Genomic DNA, 15190 nt, shown 5'->3' on the forward strand with positions numbered 1-15190 from the left:
CTCATCTCCAATCCTGGTATACATGGCACCCCTTACCTTCCAATTCTGGTATGCAAGCATTATAAAAGCAGATAATCAAGTGATTGTACAAAAGAATTTTAACTTAATATGTACTTACTAGATGGAGGCTCGATGCTATCGCATCATGAGGGTGGCAATGTCATGATGGGGCAGGCTTTGCAGAGTTGAGAATCCCCCCCATGTGCTCACCCACCTATCCACTCTCTCTTTCCCCATGTGCTGACTTCTCCCGTCTGTGCTCTCTTCGTTGACCTGTCTCCCCCATGTGCTATCCCCCTTGTCTGCTGTCTCTTTCCTTCCTGTGCTGTGTTCCCCCCTCATGTACTGTCCCGTTTGAGCCGTCTCCCCCCTATGCTCTGTCTCTCTCACCCCTGTGTCTGAACATGAACAGAACATACCACAACTCCTGAGCAGGGGAGGAAACAAAAAACAATACTGACATTACAGCAGGAGATCACAGAGGATACATTTTGTGAGGCAAAATATTGTTTAAAAACAGTCAGTGAAATATTTTACCTCACAAAATGTATCCTCTGCGATCTCCTGCTGTAATTTCAGTATTGTCTTTTGCTTTCTCCCCTGCCCAGGAGATGTGGTATGCTCCGTACACTGTCAGACACAGACAATTTTTAAAATGAACTTTCATTTGTGGGAAAACCCCATTAATGTATCTGGCTTCCTCTGCCTGTAGATACGTCCCGCATCTGCCGCCGGGATCAGCCAAATGATTCACTGTGCCTGCGCGGAATTCATGCAGGCGCAGTGTGAAGGTGTTCCGCTGGTGGTACCATGCAAGAGGCTGCCTGTGAGTGTTAGTGTGACTGTGAGTGTGTGAGTGTGAGTGAGTGTGAGTGTGTGAGAGTGAGTGTGAGTGTGTGAGTCTGAGTGTGTGAGTCTGAGCGTGTGAGTGTAAATGTGTGTGAGTGTATGAGTGTGAGTGTGTGTTTCAGTGTGTGTGTGTGAGTCTGAGTGTGAATGGAAGTGTGTGTGTGAGTCTGAATGTGAGTGTGAGTGTGTGAGTGTATGAGTGTGAATGTGTGTGAGTGTGTGTGATTGTGAATGTGAGTGTGAGTGTGTGAGTCTCAGTGTGTGATTATGATAGTGTGTGGGAGTGTGTGCGAGAGTGTGTGTGAGAGTGTGTGTTGCATACGGTGTATAGAGTTTGTGTGTGTGGTGCTACGGTATTCCGCTAGTGGTACCGCGCAATAGGTTAGTACCAGCAGCAGTTTCCATATTGAGACACCCATCACTTGGGTGTCCCAATATGGCGGTCGGTGAACTTCCTCCACTTGGAATTCTGGGATACAGTGACTTCTGGACAAAATCGGAAATGAAAACATTACAAGGCAATTATATAAATAGATAAGAGCCAAGAAACAGAAAAGCAAAATGGCACTCCTCACAAAGAAGATATAAATATATATATATATATATATATATGTCATTCAATAAACCTAAGACCAAGTGAAACAGGAACAAATTGCAATGTTCAATGTTTCCAAATGAATGCAGTAGACATGGCTAAAGTGCATAGTGCATAATTCCATTAGCATATTCCATGGCTGCTATGAAAGGTAAACAGGGAGGAGGCGAAAAGGAGAGTTCCTTAAATAAAGGTATACATGACCTGGTAGCAGATGGTGCCCTGATGCGCATTTCACATTAGCTTCTTCCTATGGGGGGTCTGTGATGATGTGTGGTGATTTGCCCGGCTTTTCTATCATATGTGATGCATAATGGCAGTGGTTGAGAGTGGCGCTTCCGCAGACAGGGATGGAGGTGACGTCACCACAGTTCAGCGTCTCTCGCAGCCTGTTCACTCCCCGTCTGAGGCATCAGCCTAGGGGGTGGAGTCAGCATGCAAAGTGGACGCATGTCTGTGGAAGCACACTCACTGGTAGTCTGCAGGAGCGCACACCACTGACAGTGTGAAGGTATAGGGACGGTGACCTGACGGACGGACTGACTGGTCAGATTTAAAAAGGGAAAACAGCTAGGAAAGTGTAGGTGATATGCAGTACCTTGAACTGACATTAGAGGGCAGGGAGGAGTGTGACCATAGGACTTGACATCAGCTTAGGGCTAAGAAACCATTGGTCATGGGAGGTGGAGTTATAGGGAACCGGGAAAGCTATAAATTTGACAGGAGGGTTCCAGAAAGTTCCAGTCCCCAGGGGGAGCTCAAGTGACGAGGAGACTGTGACAGTTGCTGCACTGTGAGGAAAACCCAACCAGGGCGACTGAGGAGAAAGGAAGTCAGGGGGGTGGTCCTGACACGAAGTACCGCAGTATAGACGAGGCTCCAGGTGTGGGACACCGTATTGGAATGACGTTTGACCAGTAACATTACTGCTGGTGTATAAGCCTAAGGTAGCCACAGTGATGGAGCTGTCAGAGCGTCACTGAGTGTAAAAGGGGCGGTACGTAAATATACGTCCTTGGAAAAAATGTGTCACCCTGTGTTCTGTAACCGGAGATCTGTGAAGAAAAGTGCGGTGTACTGTGAGGCCGTCTGGCGGACGGCGAGAGAAAGAATAAACTTGGACCTGTTGCACCCAAAACTTGCCTCCAGCTTGTGTCTGTACGTTACTGCGCGGTATCTAGAGGGACCACCCCTCAGCCCGGCCCACCGACCCTACACTTGGCGTAGTCGGCAGGATCAACGCCGCTAATACAATATCTTCTGCGACAGGCCTGCCTCTGAGGAATGGGAACAGACTTGGACTGCATTGTGTGGATTATAAACACCTGTGAATTACAAATTACCAACCTGTGGATTACAAATTGGGAGAGCTGTGGCGTATCTGTGTTGTCAGCAGAGGATCCGGGGCGGTACCAGGTCCGGAGCAAGATGGCGGTGCTGCTTCAGCGCAGAGGAGAGATCCAGGTGTTTGCTGTTGTCCCCAATGGACTGAGGCCCCCTCCTACGTACCCTTGGGAACGGTGATAGGTACCAGGAGGCCAACACTCCCACATACTGGACCCTGACAAGTGGGTGGAAAGGCCTGCCATCGCCCCACCCAGTAGAGGGAGTGGCACAGAGGAAAAGATTGTCTCCGGCTGTTGGCGCCATTCGATTGCTGCCCACTGGATGGGATGCGTCGCTGCAGTTGTAGAGGCATTGGCCGCCTGGAGTGGCGATGGCGGCGGGAGGTCGAGCTCCGCCAGAAGATCTATACCTCAGAGTCACGAACAGCCAGTCTGGTCTCAGGTGGAGGAGCGAAGCCATGGGGGATCCCATGGGAGCGGCCGCCCAAGATACCAGCAGAGAGCCCCTCCGCGTAACCTCTGGGCCTGGAGGCCAGCCTCACCGGTTGGTGGAGTGAAGAGCGGAGACTGCAGGATCAGCCGCGGGAAGATGTGATGGAGACAGTGGCGCTGGGGAAGGTGAGAGTCCCCCCGGCTTTGCCAGTGGCTTCGCAAGTGGCCCCCACCACTCAGCCGCAGCTCACGGCCTCCTGTGATCCCGAAAGTCTGGCCAAAGAAGATCCCACTGTCTATACAGAGCTGAGTAAGGCCTCCACTCCCAGCCCCGAGCCACCCCGCCCGGTGACGCCACGCCCGGTGTCGCCGTTGCGGAACCTGTTTCCCGAAGATGCTGTTGCGTCCCCCCTGCAAGTGACGACATCCTCCCGGAAACCAGCTGTTACTCCGGTTATGCCGGCTCCGGCTGAAGCTCCGGATGCAGTCCACCCTGCGGCTGTGGTTATGCCGGCATTGGAACTGGCTGTGGCCTATTTGTCAGGCCCTGTGGCCCAACGTCCGGAAAACCTGTCTGCCCCTATGCGCCACCCGGCCCCAGCGACTGCTGCGCCACAGACATCACCAGCCGCCTCTGCCCTGTTTTCGTCCCCGGCTAAGTCCCGCCCACCGGACTCCCGGGCTCACACCGGACCATCTGTTTGGGTCGCAGAAGTGGTAAAAAAGAAGAAAGCCAGGGAGCAGGAAGTATGGAACCTGCTTCATGCAAAGGGGGAGGCTGGCATGGCGGCGACACGATCTATGGGACGGCTCGTGTATGCAAATATACCCAGGGGGTATGGGTTCATACGCGATCTGACTACCGGCCAGAAGGTTTATATTAATGTAGCCTCTATTCATCACGGCCGGGCTCTACACGAGGGGGACTTGGTGTCGTACTACAAAGAGTACTGTCCCCGCGGCTACTACACGGTAGCTGTAATTGCTGAATCCGAAGGTCACGAGCCCCCGTAAAACGAACTCACAGGACTCTCCTTACATCCCGGGAGCTCCACGGCTGTGGGGCCCCTCGCTGCCGGCCACTAGGAGGTGGCTTGAACTTTCGAAATTTTGTTGCACCGTTGTGCAAATCATAAGGACAATTTGCGTCCAAGTTAATGGAAAAAAAAATGAGTTTAATATAAAAATTGAAGTTTTTTTGTGTGTTAAGCCTGACAAAGTGGGGATGTAAGGAGAGAGGAAGTGTGCATGTTAAAGGAAGGGGCAGAAGGAGAAAATCTGTTATGTTTATGTTATTTATATGTTGGTTTTAACAAGCAATAGTAAAAAAAAAATGTAAGAAAATGGGGTACTTGTGATATTATAGAGTTGTTCTGATGTATGATATGCACAAGAAAATGCGACAGGTCCGGGTAAGGGAAGGTCTGTGTGACCGAAGGAAGCATGAGACCGAAGGGGTCTATGAGTTGAGAGGGTCTGGGAGACCGAGACGCCGACCATGACTGGTAACTAAGAAAAAGACAAGGAGATGGAAGATGTGAAGCAGACAGTAGTCCTAGGTCAGGTCCCAGACACCACGGACACCCCAGGAAGAGGAAGGCGGGCGCTGGCGATGATCTGGTAGGTGTAAGGCCTCGTTCATGGCGTACCGGATTGTGAAAAGTGACATAAGGGAAGAGTAGGAGAGTAATATTGTCGGGGACAACAATAGACAAAGGAAGGAGAGTGTAGGGAAGGTGACCTGACGGACGGACTGACAGGTCAGATTTAAAAAGGGAAAACAGCTAGGAAAGTGTAGGTGACGTGCAGTACCTTGAACTGACATTAGAGGGCAAGGAGGAGTGTGAGCATAGGACTTGACATCAGCTTAGGGCTAAGAAACCGTTGGTCATGGGGGGCGGAGTTATAGGGAACAGGGAAAGCTATAAATTTGACAGGAGGGTTCCAGAAAGTTCCAGTCCCCAGGGGGAGCTCAAGTGATGAGGAGACTGTGACAGTTGCTGCACTGTGAAGAAAACCCAACCAGGGGGACTGAGGAGAAAGGAAGTCAGGGGAGTGGTCCTGACACAAAGTACCGCAGTATAGACGAGGCTCCGGGTGTGGGACACCGTATTGGAACGACGTTTGACCAGTAACATTACTGTTGGTGAATAGGCCTAAGGCAGCCACAGTGACGGAGCTGTCAGAGCGACACTGAGTGTAAAGGGGAAGGTACGTAAATATACGTGCCTGGAGAAAGTGTGTCACCCTGTGTTCTGTAACCGGAGAACTGTGAAGAAAAGTGTGGTGTGCTGTGAGGCCTTCTGGCGGACGGCGAGAGAAAGAATAAACTTGGACCTGTTGTACCCGAAACTTGCCTCCAGCTTGTGTCTGTACATTACTGCGCGGTATCTAGAGGGACCACCCCCCAGCCCGGCCCACCGACCCTACAAAGGTAGCGTTTGTTTAATAAATCACTCTGACACATGATGGCTAATGTATTCAATAATGTTCAACTCGCTAAATTCTGATGTGGGGTGTATAAACACCGAGGTAATGCATGGATATAGGATATATGAAAATACCAAAAATGGGGCCTAATACAACCAAATACAGAGACACAATAGGTGATATATATAGAATGCTATGCAAACTTACCAGCTATATAATACATTGCACAATAATATGGATATATATCACCAAATAAACAAATTTTTAAAAGAAAGGCAGTATAATCAAAGGTCAGATACGCAATATAATAAAGGATCAATTTATCATAAGTAAAGGGCAATAAACCAAATTTTAAAATGAATAAATAAATATAGACAAATAATAAATTCATAAATAAACAAATGTGAAAGATATGAGGAAAGTGACAACTGATTTAAAAATATAAATAAAAAATAATAAAATAAAAAATATATATAAACTACTAAATGGAATACTTGAGATGAAAGAAAACAAAGTGCAATATTAATTCATGGCAGTGGTGTTAGTGAAATGTGTAAATATGAATATGCAATATATTCCTACCAGTGATAGAATACAGTACATAAGTGCTTAATAGTCAAAAAAGGAATATATATATCCATATGCGTATACACATATACGTACATATTTTCGCACATGCATCTCTCCTCATACACATATATAGGATCATACACACAATTCAAAATTACGTATGTAATGTAAGCTGTATACCAACATACATGTGTACATACATAGAGCCATTCACAAACCAGACCCACATTCATACATACCGCACATATATATTGAGACATACATGCTCAACATACATACTAATAGTGAATAAAATAATGAATATAAACAAATTAAGGTGCAAAAGTGCTGAATGTTTCTTTACTTTATAATATAATTAAAGCGACTATAGATGAAATTTTAGCCAGTTGAATGAAAGTGAAAATAACATTATTTATCGATACCATAGTAAATGAGTGGATCATTAAAAACTTTTTACTTTATAATAATAATATATAATTTGTTTATATAATATTATATTAATAAGACAATGTATGTTAACTGTTTTCATTTCCGTTTCATTATTACAGGCTCCTAAATTTATTGGCATAACAAAAGGCCTCCACAACAGAAAGTCATCTGAAGTCATTTCTTCATCACGAGTCTAAGACTAGTCACACCGCCACATACGGTAAATACAAGGGTTATTGTTCTAAAAATTTATATAAATAAAAAGCAAAAAGCAGGTTAAGTGAGCAATACAGACAAAATAAAATATGCAATTAAAAAAGCATACAAGCCTGGTTAAAAAACACATTTATATATGAACCCCTTAGTGACGGAGGCAATTTGAAGCTTAATGACCAGGCCAATTTTTACATTTCTGACCACTGTCACTTTATGAGGTTACTGTGATGACTCCAGGAGTGGTCCCTCTGGGTCGTGGCACCAACCCACTTAGAGAGAGATGACCTAGTGAGGACTAACCCATATACAGGGAGTGTCAGGGGAAAGCCCAAGGGGGTAAGGTACCATGACTGCTGGAACAAGGTGGCCAGCTCACAGGAGACAGGATTGAGTGTGTCTGCAGGATGCAACTGGAAGTGAACGGAAATCAGGAGTGTGGAAAGCGTGGACACAGGAGTAAGCAGAGTACAGGACAATATAGGATGAGTGTACAGAGGTACGGGGGGTTCAGGACAATACAAGGTGTGTACATGGGAGTGAGCAAGATACAGGATAGTGCAAGGCGAATACACAGGAGCACGTATGGCGCACATTGACAAGCATGTCCGGGTGCGGGCGAAGCAGAGCGCCTGCTAAGGAGCACGCTAGAGCACAGGATTAGGCAGAGCACGTGCTGAGGAGCACACCAGAGTATAGGGTTAGGCAGAACATGTGCAGAGAAGCACACCAGAGTACAGGGTAAGGCAGGAGCTGAGCGTGTGCTAGGAAGCACGACAGAACACAGTGCCGGAGCAGAGCGTGTGCTGGGAACACAGCAAAGCATAGAGCAGAGTGTATGACTGGAGCGTGTGCCAAGAAGCACGGCAAGGCAGAGTACAGGCACCGAGCACAAGGCAGAGGACAGGCACATAGCACAAGGCAGTGGACCCGAATACAGCGCGCAGCCAAACTAGGACAAAACAGACCAAGCCAGGAAGCACAACAATAATCAGGCACCTCCCACAGGAAGAGGCAGCCTGATATAGGACATGACAATAAGAAAAACTTGGCACTCAACTTATGGTAAAGAAGTCCAGAATATTTAATATGCAGTCAAAATGACAAGATGTTTCAGTCCCAGTTGGACCTTCATCAGCCTGACAATAATATATACAGAAAAGTGAAAATTAAACAGAAAATAGACGCAAATGAATATATGATAACAAAGCAAATCATGCCATCAACTCTCATGGTGAGTCGAAAATCTAAAACAATGCATAAATCAAAAAAGGAAAAAATGAAGAGGAAAAAAAGGGGGAGGAAGAAGTTCAGGTACCTACTCGACTGCTGTGAGTAACTGAATGGAAGTAAGGCTATATGTGCCTGGAGTATAAGGAGAACCCAATGTGGGCGACAGAGTTGTATATAGTCCTGCAATGATCAAGAAACATGCACATAAAGATATTAAATAGTTATAGGTGTTCCCTAAAGTAAGTACTAAAGAATGTGAGAGCATACCTGCGGATACAGCAAAATATGTGTGGGTCAAGCTGATCAGGGGTAAGACATGGAGGCTGCGGAAAAGATGAGTTTCATTATAATATGCATAGTGGGGGAGCATGCCAAATAAATATAATGGCTGTGCTATAAAAGAGAGTACTGGCCCTGGTAGCCAAGAACCACTAGAGATGAAGGGAGGTATAAACCACATACAGGAGTAAGTGGCTCCCTGAGTCAGAAGTGGGTGTTGGAGATATCTGAAGTTTGACTATTGGTGGCAGCGGTACTGATAAATGAAAGATGAAGTCATGTGCATAATAAGGTGTGTGAAGATAATGAAAGATTAGCTTACCAGGCGCTGTGCAAAGTCTCTCCTACACTGACTCGGCATCCACAGTTTGTCAGATTTGGAGGACGCCCATGCTGTGCTGAAGTAAGGAGAGACGGGACCTGGAAGGGTGCATACCGGGAGTGTCACAACTAATGTGGTGTACTTAATTATTTGTACTAAATGTCCTACTGGGGGGTCTGTATGTGGGGGAGACCAGGCAAAAACTGAGAACAAGGATGAATTTTCATCGCCACACAATAAGAGAAAAAAGAATCGATCTACCTGTGGCAAAACATTTTTGTATCCCTGGTCATAGCATGATGGACATTAAATTACTTGTATTAAAAAGTAACTTCAAGTCTCAGAGAGAGAGAAGAATCTCTTAGTATAAATTTATGAAAACTTTCGACACATTCCGTGCAGGTATTAATGTGTCGCATGGATTTATGTCTTTTTACATCAATTAAGGAATTTGCCCCTCAGACCTTCTGGGGTCATCACAACACAGAACCAGACCAGCAATCAGAGGGCAATAAAACCTTCTCACTGCTTATCTATGAACTGCTCCAATATTTAAGCTTATATCTCTCCCACAATGACTATTCCGCTTCACATAACATGTCTTATCTATTGAGTTATTTATATGCTGTCTTGTGTAAAAATATGTTATTCTTCAGATTTTGTAGTAGTCTAGCCAGATGAAGAGACCTGCGTAGTCTTGAAAGCTTGCAATTTGTTACCATCTTTTCAGTTAGCCATTAAAAGGTATCAACCACTGAGGACTCTCAATTCTAAATATTCTTCTACCGGAAGTGTGAAACCGGATATGATATATGCGTTCCACTGCCATCTTTGTTTGTGTTCCACTGCGGTCTGGGAGACTACATTGCTGCAATATGGGAATAGTGAAGCAGGAGGACAAAAGAATGTAGCGACAATATAAAAAACATTATGGAGATTCTATAAATAGAGAGAATAAAGTATACAGTGAAAATCACTTGTGAATTATTTTTTATTTTTATTATTAATTCATCAGAAGTGAAAAGTGGTGTGCAGTCGAGTAGGAGGAGAAGGACATAAAGGGGGAGTCCAGGGAGAGTGGATCAGATGGAGATATTCAGTACAATCGGCTCTGTAACAAAAGGAATACACAATTAGTAATCATAATATATACAAATACAATAAATCCACAATCCTGGGTACACCAAAAGAGAAGCAATACAGAAAATTAGACAATATATCTGACACTGGATACCACTGATAGAATAACATTCCCTAGGGGGTATGAAGCTGGAAAGGTCCTAGGAAACATCAAGGGATGAAACACATTAAATAATCTCTATTGAGACCCTTAGGTGCGAGTGTTTGGAGTTCATGAATCCAAAAAGCTTCACACTTTTTAAGGGTCCGTATCTGGTCGCCCCCCGTCTTGGTATGGGAATATGTTCAATGACTTGGAACTTTAGTTGGGAGATTTGGTGGCCTGTGGTGACAAAATGGTGTGGAATGGGTAGAATTAAATTTTTGCATCTTATGGTCGATTTATGTTTCGAGATCCTGTCTTTTATGGTTTGTGTGGTCTCCCCAAAATACAAAAGTCCACAGGGCCATTAAATCAGATAGACAACAAAAGAGGTGTTGCAAGTGGAGTAGCACTTAATACTATATTGCTTACCGGAATGCGGGTGGTGAATAATGCTACCTTTCAATACATTATGGCATTGATTACACTGTAGACAGGGGAAAGTTCCTTTCCTGGGAATCTTTAGAAAACTCTGAGTGGGGGTTTGGCTGAGGGTACCTATATCAGCCCTAACCAGGCTATCACGTAGGTTGGATGATCTTTTGTAGCAAGGTAAAAGTGGGTTTTGAAACTCCATGATTTCCGGATGTGCTCTGCCCAACAAATCCCAATGTCTTCTGATTGTTTTATGCAAGATGTGGACGAGGGGATGATAGGTGTGGACAAATGGTATACGCTTGTCAATAGGAAGTTTAAAACTTTCTGGGGATAAGGTGGCCTCCATCAGGAGGTTGGGGGGATAGCAACGTTCAACGAATTTGGTAAATATCTCAGTGTGTCTGAGATTGTAGTTGGAGGGATCAGATACTATCCTTTGTACCCTTTTGAATTGTGAACTGGGAATTGATCGTTTCACGGCTGTAGGGTGCAGGCTATCAAAATGGAGAAGGCTATTTCGATCTGTTGGTTTCGTATATAAATCAGTGCTTAGATTTCCAAATTGGTCCTTGATGACCATTGTGTCAAGGAAATTGACCTTGTGTTGACAACTTGCTATAGTAAAGGATATTCCTGGCCACGCTGAGTTAAGTCTATTGAAAAAAGACTGTAAGGTGGTATCTGTGCCGTCCCAAATACAGAATATATTGTCGATATATCGTTCCAGAGTAAATTGTGTGTACGGAAGAGTGGGTCAAAATAGACCACCTCCTCTTCAAAGCTCGCCATATAACAAATGGCATAGGCAGGGGCCTCATTGGACCCCATGGCTGTGCCTCTAGTCTGAAAATAAAAAATATCCTCAAACATAAATTTTTTTTGTTAAGACCAAAGTGAGGAGCTTGAGGCAAAACTGGATGGTGTCATTATGCATTTTGGAGGATTCTAATAGTTTTTTAACACACGAAATGCCACGTCTATGGGGGATGGATGTGTACAAATCCTTCACATCTAATGTGAAAAGAATGGCTGTCTCAGGTAAAGAGCCTATTGATTTAATTTTGTCCAAAAAATCATCAGTGTCCAATAAGAACGAGGGTATATCTCGAACTAGTGGAGTGAGGATTTTTTCTAAAAAGATGGAGAGAGGAGATAATTCAGATTTGGTAGAGGTGACTATTGGTCTGCCAGGAGGATGTTCAAGGTTCTTGTGGACCTTGGGCAGAGTATAAAAAACGGGGATAATTGGATATTGTTTAGTTAAATATTCCTTAGTTTTTATATCAATGACTCCTAGGTCCAGAAAGGTATTTAGTATCCCATAAATCTGAGTACGAACATCAGAGGAAGGTCCTTTGGTAATTGTGTGTAGATTGAGTCATTCCCCAATTGGTGGTACATTTCCTGTAACTAATCGGACTTGCTCATGACTACTATAGAACCCCCTTTATCAGTGGGTTTTATGACTATAGTCTTATCATCATGTAAGGCCAGTAGGGCTTGAAAGTCAAGGGGACTGAGGTTAAGGTTAAAATGTAATTTTCCACCCTCCATGTCCTGTCTAAGTTGGCTTGAGGCTGTGTCAACTAACTCAATAAAGGCCTCCAAGGCATGTGAACCTCATGATGGAACATAAGTACTCTTAGTTCGGAGGCCTAAACTAGTAGAAGAGAGGGATCTATGGTCCTTTGATGGATCAGACAATGGCGGTACCTGATCCCTATTGGCAAAATGAACCTTGAGTTTAAGACTTCGGAAAAAACGTTGTAATTCCATATCAAGGTTGAAAGTATTTAGACGGTATGCAGGACAAAAGAATAATCCCCTTTGTAGTAAATGGTTTTCAGCTATACTCAAAGTCCTTGAGGATATATTGATCACCCATGATGTGGTGACCAGCTGATCTGTATCTCTTCTTCCGTTGTCCTCGCCGTATCCTCTTCCTCTTTGACGTCTTGTTCTTTGACACTGGCCACTAAATGTAAGTTTGTCGTCCACCCATACACCCAAGTCTTTTTCAGTGACAGTTTTGCCCAGTGTTTTACAATTAAGCACATAATTATACATCTTGTTCGTTCTACCCAAGTGCATGACCTTACATTTATCCCCATTAAACCTCATTTGCCATTTATCAGCCCAAGCTTCTAGTTTACATAAATCCTCTTGTAATATAAAATTGTCCTCCTCTGTATTGATTACTCTGCAGAGTTTAGTGTCATCTGCAAATATTGAAATTCTACTCTCTATGCCCCCAACAAGATCATTAATAAATATGTTAAAAAGAAGTGTGCCCAAAACTGACCCCTGTGGTACCCCACTGCTAACCGTGACCCAGTCCGAGTGTGCTCCATAAATAATAACCTTTGCTTCCTATCCCTGAGCCAGCTCTTAACCCACTTACACATATTTTCCCCTATCCCCATTGTTCTCATTTTATATATCAACCTTTTGTGTGGCACCGTATCAAAAGCTTTTGAAAAGTCCATGTACACCACGTCCACTGCATTCCCTTGGTCCAGTCTGGAACTTACTTCTTCATAAAAGCTTATCAGATTAGTCTGACAGGAACGGTCTCTTGTAAACCCATGTTGATATTGGGTAATGAGGTTATTCTTCTTCAGATACTCCAGTATAGTATCTCTTAGAAAATCCTCCAGGATTTTACCCACAGTTGAGGTTAAACTTACTGGCCTATAATTTCCAAGTTCAGTTTTTGCCCCCTTTTTGAATATTGGCACCACATTTGCCATAAGCCAGTCCTGTGGTACAGACCCTGTTATTATGGAATCTTTAAAGATTAAAGAAGGAGATGAGAAGGACTCCCACAGTAAAAACAGAGTCCTTCTGTGAACCGTAGCTTGCAACGCCGTTCAGCCATCTTGAAATGGTCCACCAGCATAGGCTCAGAAGCGAGGCCTGCAGAAGAGGGCATGGGTCGTGAATGGGCAGGACTGCAATTAGATGGAGAGAGACGAGGAGATTTTCTCTCTCTGGCTGCCTCACGGGTATGCTCTTGGAAGCGCAGATCCTCCAAAGAGATGGGGGTATCCCGATGCGTCAGTTCATCTATAATCCGACTGGACAGGCCACGCCAGAAGGCCCCTACGAGGGCTTTGTTGTTCCAACTGAGTTTGAAGGACAAGGTGCTAAAATGGATGGCATATTGTCCTACCGATAGAGTACCTTGATGGAGGTTAAAGAGCGACTCGGTGATAGAAGCCTGACGACGCGGCTCATCGAGCACCTTGCGGAAGGAGTCCAAAAAGGTGGAAAGCTGAAAGATGAGGGGATCATCACGCTCCCAGAGGGGATTCACCCACGCTAACCCCTCCCCCTCTAAGTTGGAAACTATAAAGGCTATTTTAGCGCGATCGATGGGGTAGTGCTGCGGCAAGAGCTGAAAATGCAAAAGACATTGATTCAAAAACTCCCAACATAATTTCGGGTCACCGCTATACTGGGGTGGCTTGCATAAGTGGGGCAACGAGTGCGGGACCGAGGCTTTGGCAGAAACAGAGGCAATGGATTCTAGGGAAAGGAGCCGGTTACCTACCGATGCCATTTAGTTGAGGATATGGGCCTGGGTGTCACGTTGCTGAGTGAGCTCTTGTTGGAGACTGGCCAACTCTGAAGCATTCCTAGGGTCAAAGGACTGTAAACGGGACTCCATGGATTTCAAAAAGGACATAATCCTAGTCTGATTTTCCCGTAGGAACACCAGTTCCTTTTGGGCGGAGGCTGTAGTACCAGCAGGGTCCATGGCCTTATTAAACTGTGATGACTCCTAGAGTGGACCCTCTGGGTCGTGGCACCAACCCACCTAGGGCGAGCTGACCTACTGAGGACCACCCCTATACAGGGAGTGTCAGGGGCAAGCCCAAGGGGTTAAGGTACCATGACTGCTGGAACCAGGTGGCCAGCTCACAGGAGACACAAATGAGTGTGTCTGCAGGATGCAACTGGAAGTGTGCGGAAAGCAGGAGTGTGCAAATCATGGACACAGGAGTACGCTGGGTACAGGACAATACAGGGCGAGTGTACGGAGGTACGGAGGGTTCAGGACAATACAAGGCATGTACACGGGAGTGCGCTAGATACAGGATAGTGCAAGGTGAATGCACGGGCGCACGTATGGCACGCACTGACAAGCATGCCCGGGTGCAAGCAAAGCAGGGCGCGTGCTTGAGAGCACGCTAGAGCACAGGATTAGGCAGAGCACGTGCTGAGGAGCACTCCTGAGTACAGGGTTAGGCAGAGGGCATGCAGAGAAGCAAGCCAGAGTACAGGGTTAGGCAGGAGCTGAGCGTGTGCTATGAAGCACGACAGAACATAGTGCAGGAGCAGAGCGTGTGCTGGAAGGCACAGCAGAGCACAGAGCAGAGTGTAGGACCAGAGCGTGTGCTAAGAAGCACAGCAAGGCCGAGTACAGGCACAGAGCACAACTCAGAGTACAGGCATGGAGTACATGGTAGGGGACACATACAGCGCGCAGCCAAGCTACGACAAAACAGATCAAGCCAGGAAGCACAACAATAATCAAGCCCCTCCCATAGGAAGAGACAGCCTGATATAGGACATGGGCTCTGACACATCTGGGGTCAGGTCCTCCAGGACGATAGAGATGAGAAGACTGGAGTCAGAGCAGAGAAGAGCGCGTGTGCTCACTGGGAACATGGTGCAGCCATGGGACTAGGTATGAGAGGTGTGCGTTCGCACCCGACAGGACATCATAAGTGGTGACGTCGGACCCAGGTGAGAGTGGCGTGACAGGCGGCTTGACAGTTATAGCTCTGGAACACTCTAACTGATCCCACTGATTCTGGGAATTTTTT

At 45.6% G+C, this 15190-nt stretch overlaps 1 long non-coding RNA gene across 1 annotated transcript in view; it reads left to right on the top strand.

The window, feature by feature from the left end:
- Window positions 1-15190, top strand: part of LOC141073519 (uncharacterized) — a 189990-nt gene that overhangs the window by 128420 nt on the left and 46380 nt on the right. The window contains exon 2 of the long non-coding RNA XR_012226977.1: window positions 6771-6871. This is a non-coding gene — a long non-coding RNA (uncharacterized lncRNA). The remainder of the gene's footprint in view (window positions 1-6770; window positions 6872-15190) is intronic.

This window comes from Dendrobates tinctorius, unplaced genomic scaffold, assembly GCF_039654945.1.
Source record: "Dendrobates tinctorius isolate UK_male_01 unplaced genomic scaffold, ASM3965494v1 ptg000304l, whole genome shotgun sequence".
Lineage (NCBI taxonomy): Eukaryota > Metazoa > Chordata > Amphibia > Anura > Dendrobatidae > Dendrobates > Dendrobates tinctorius.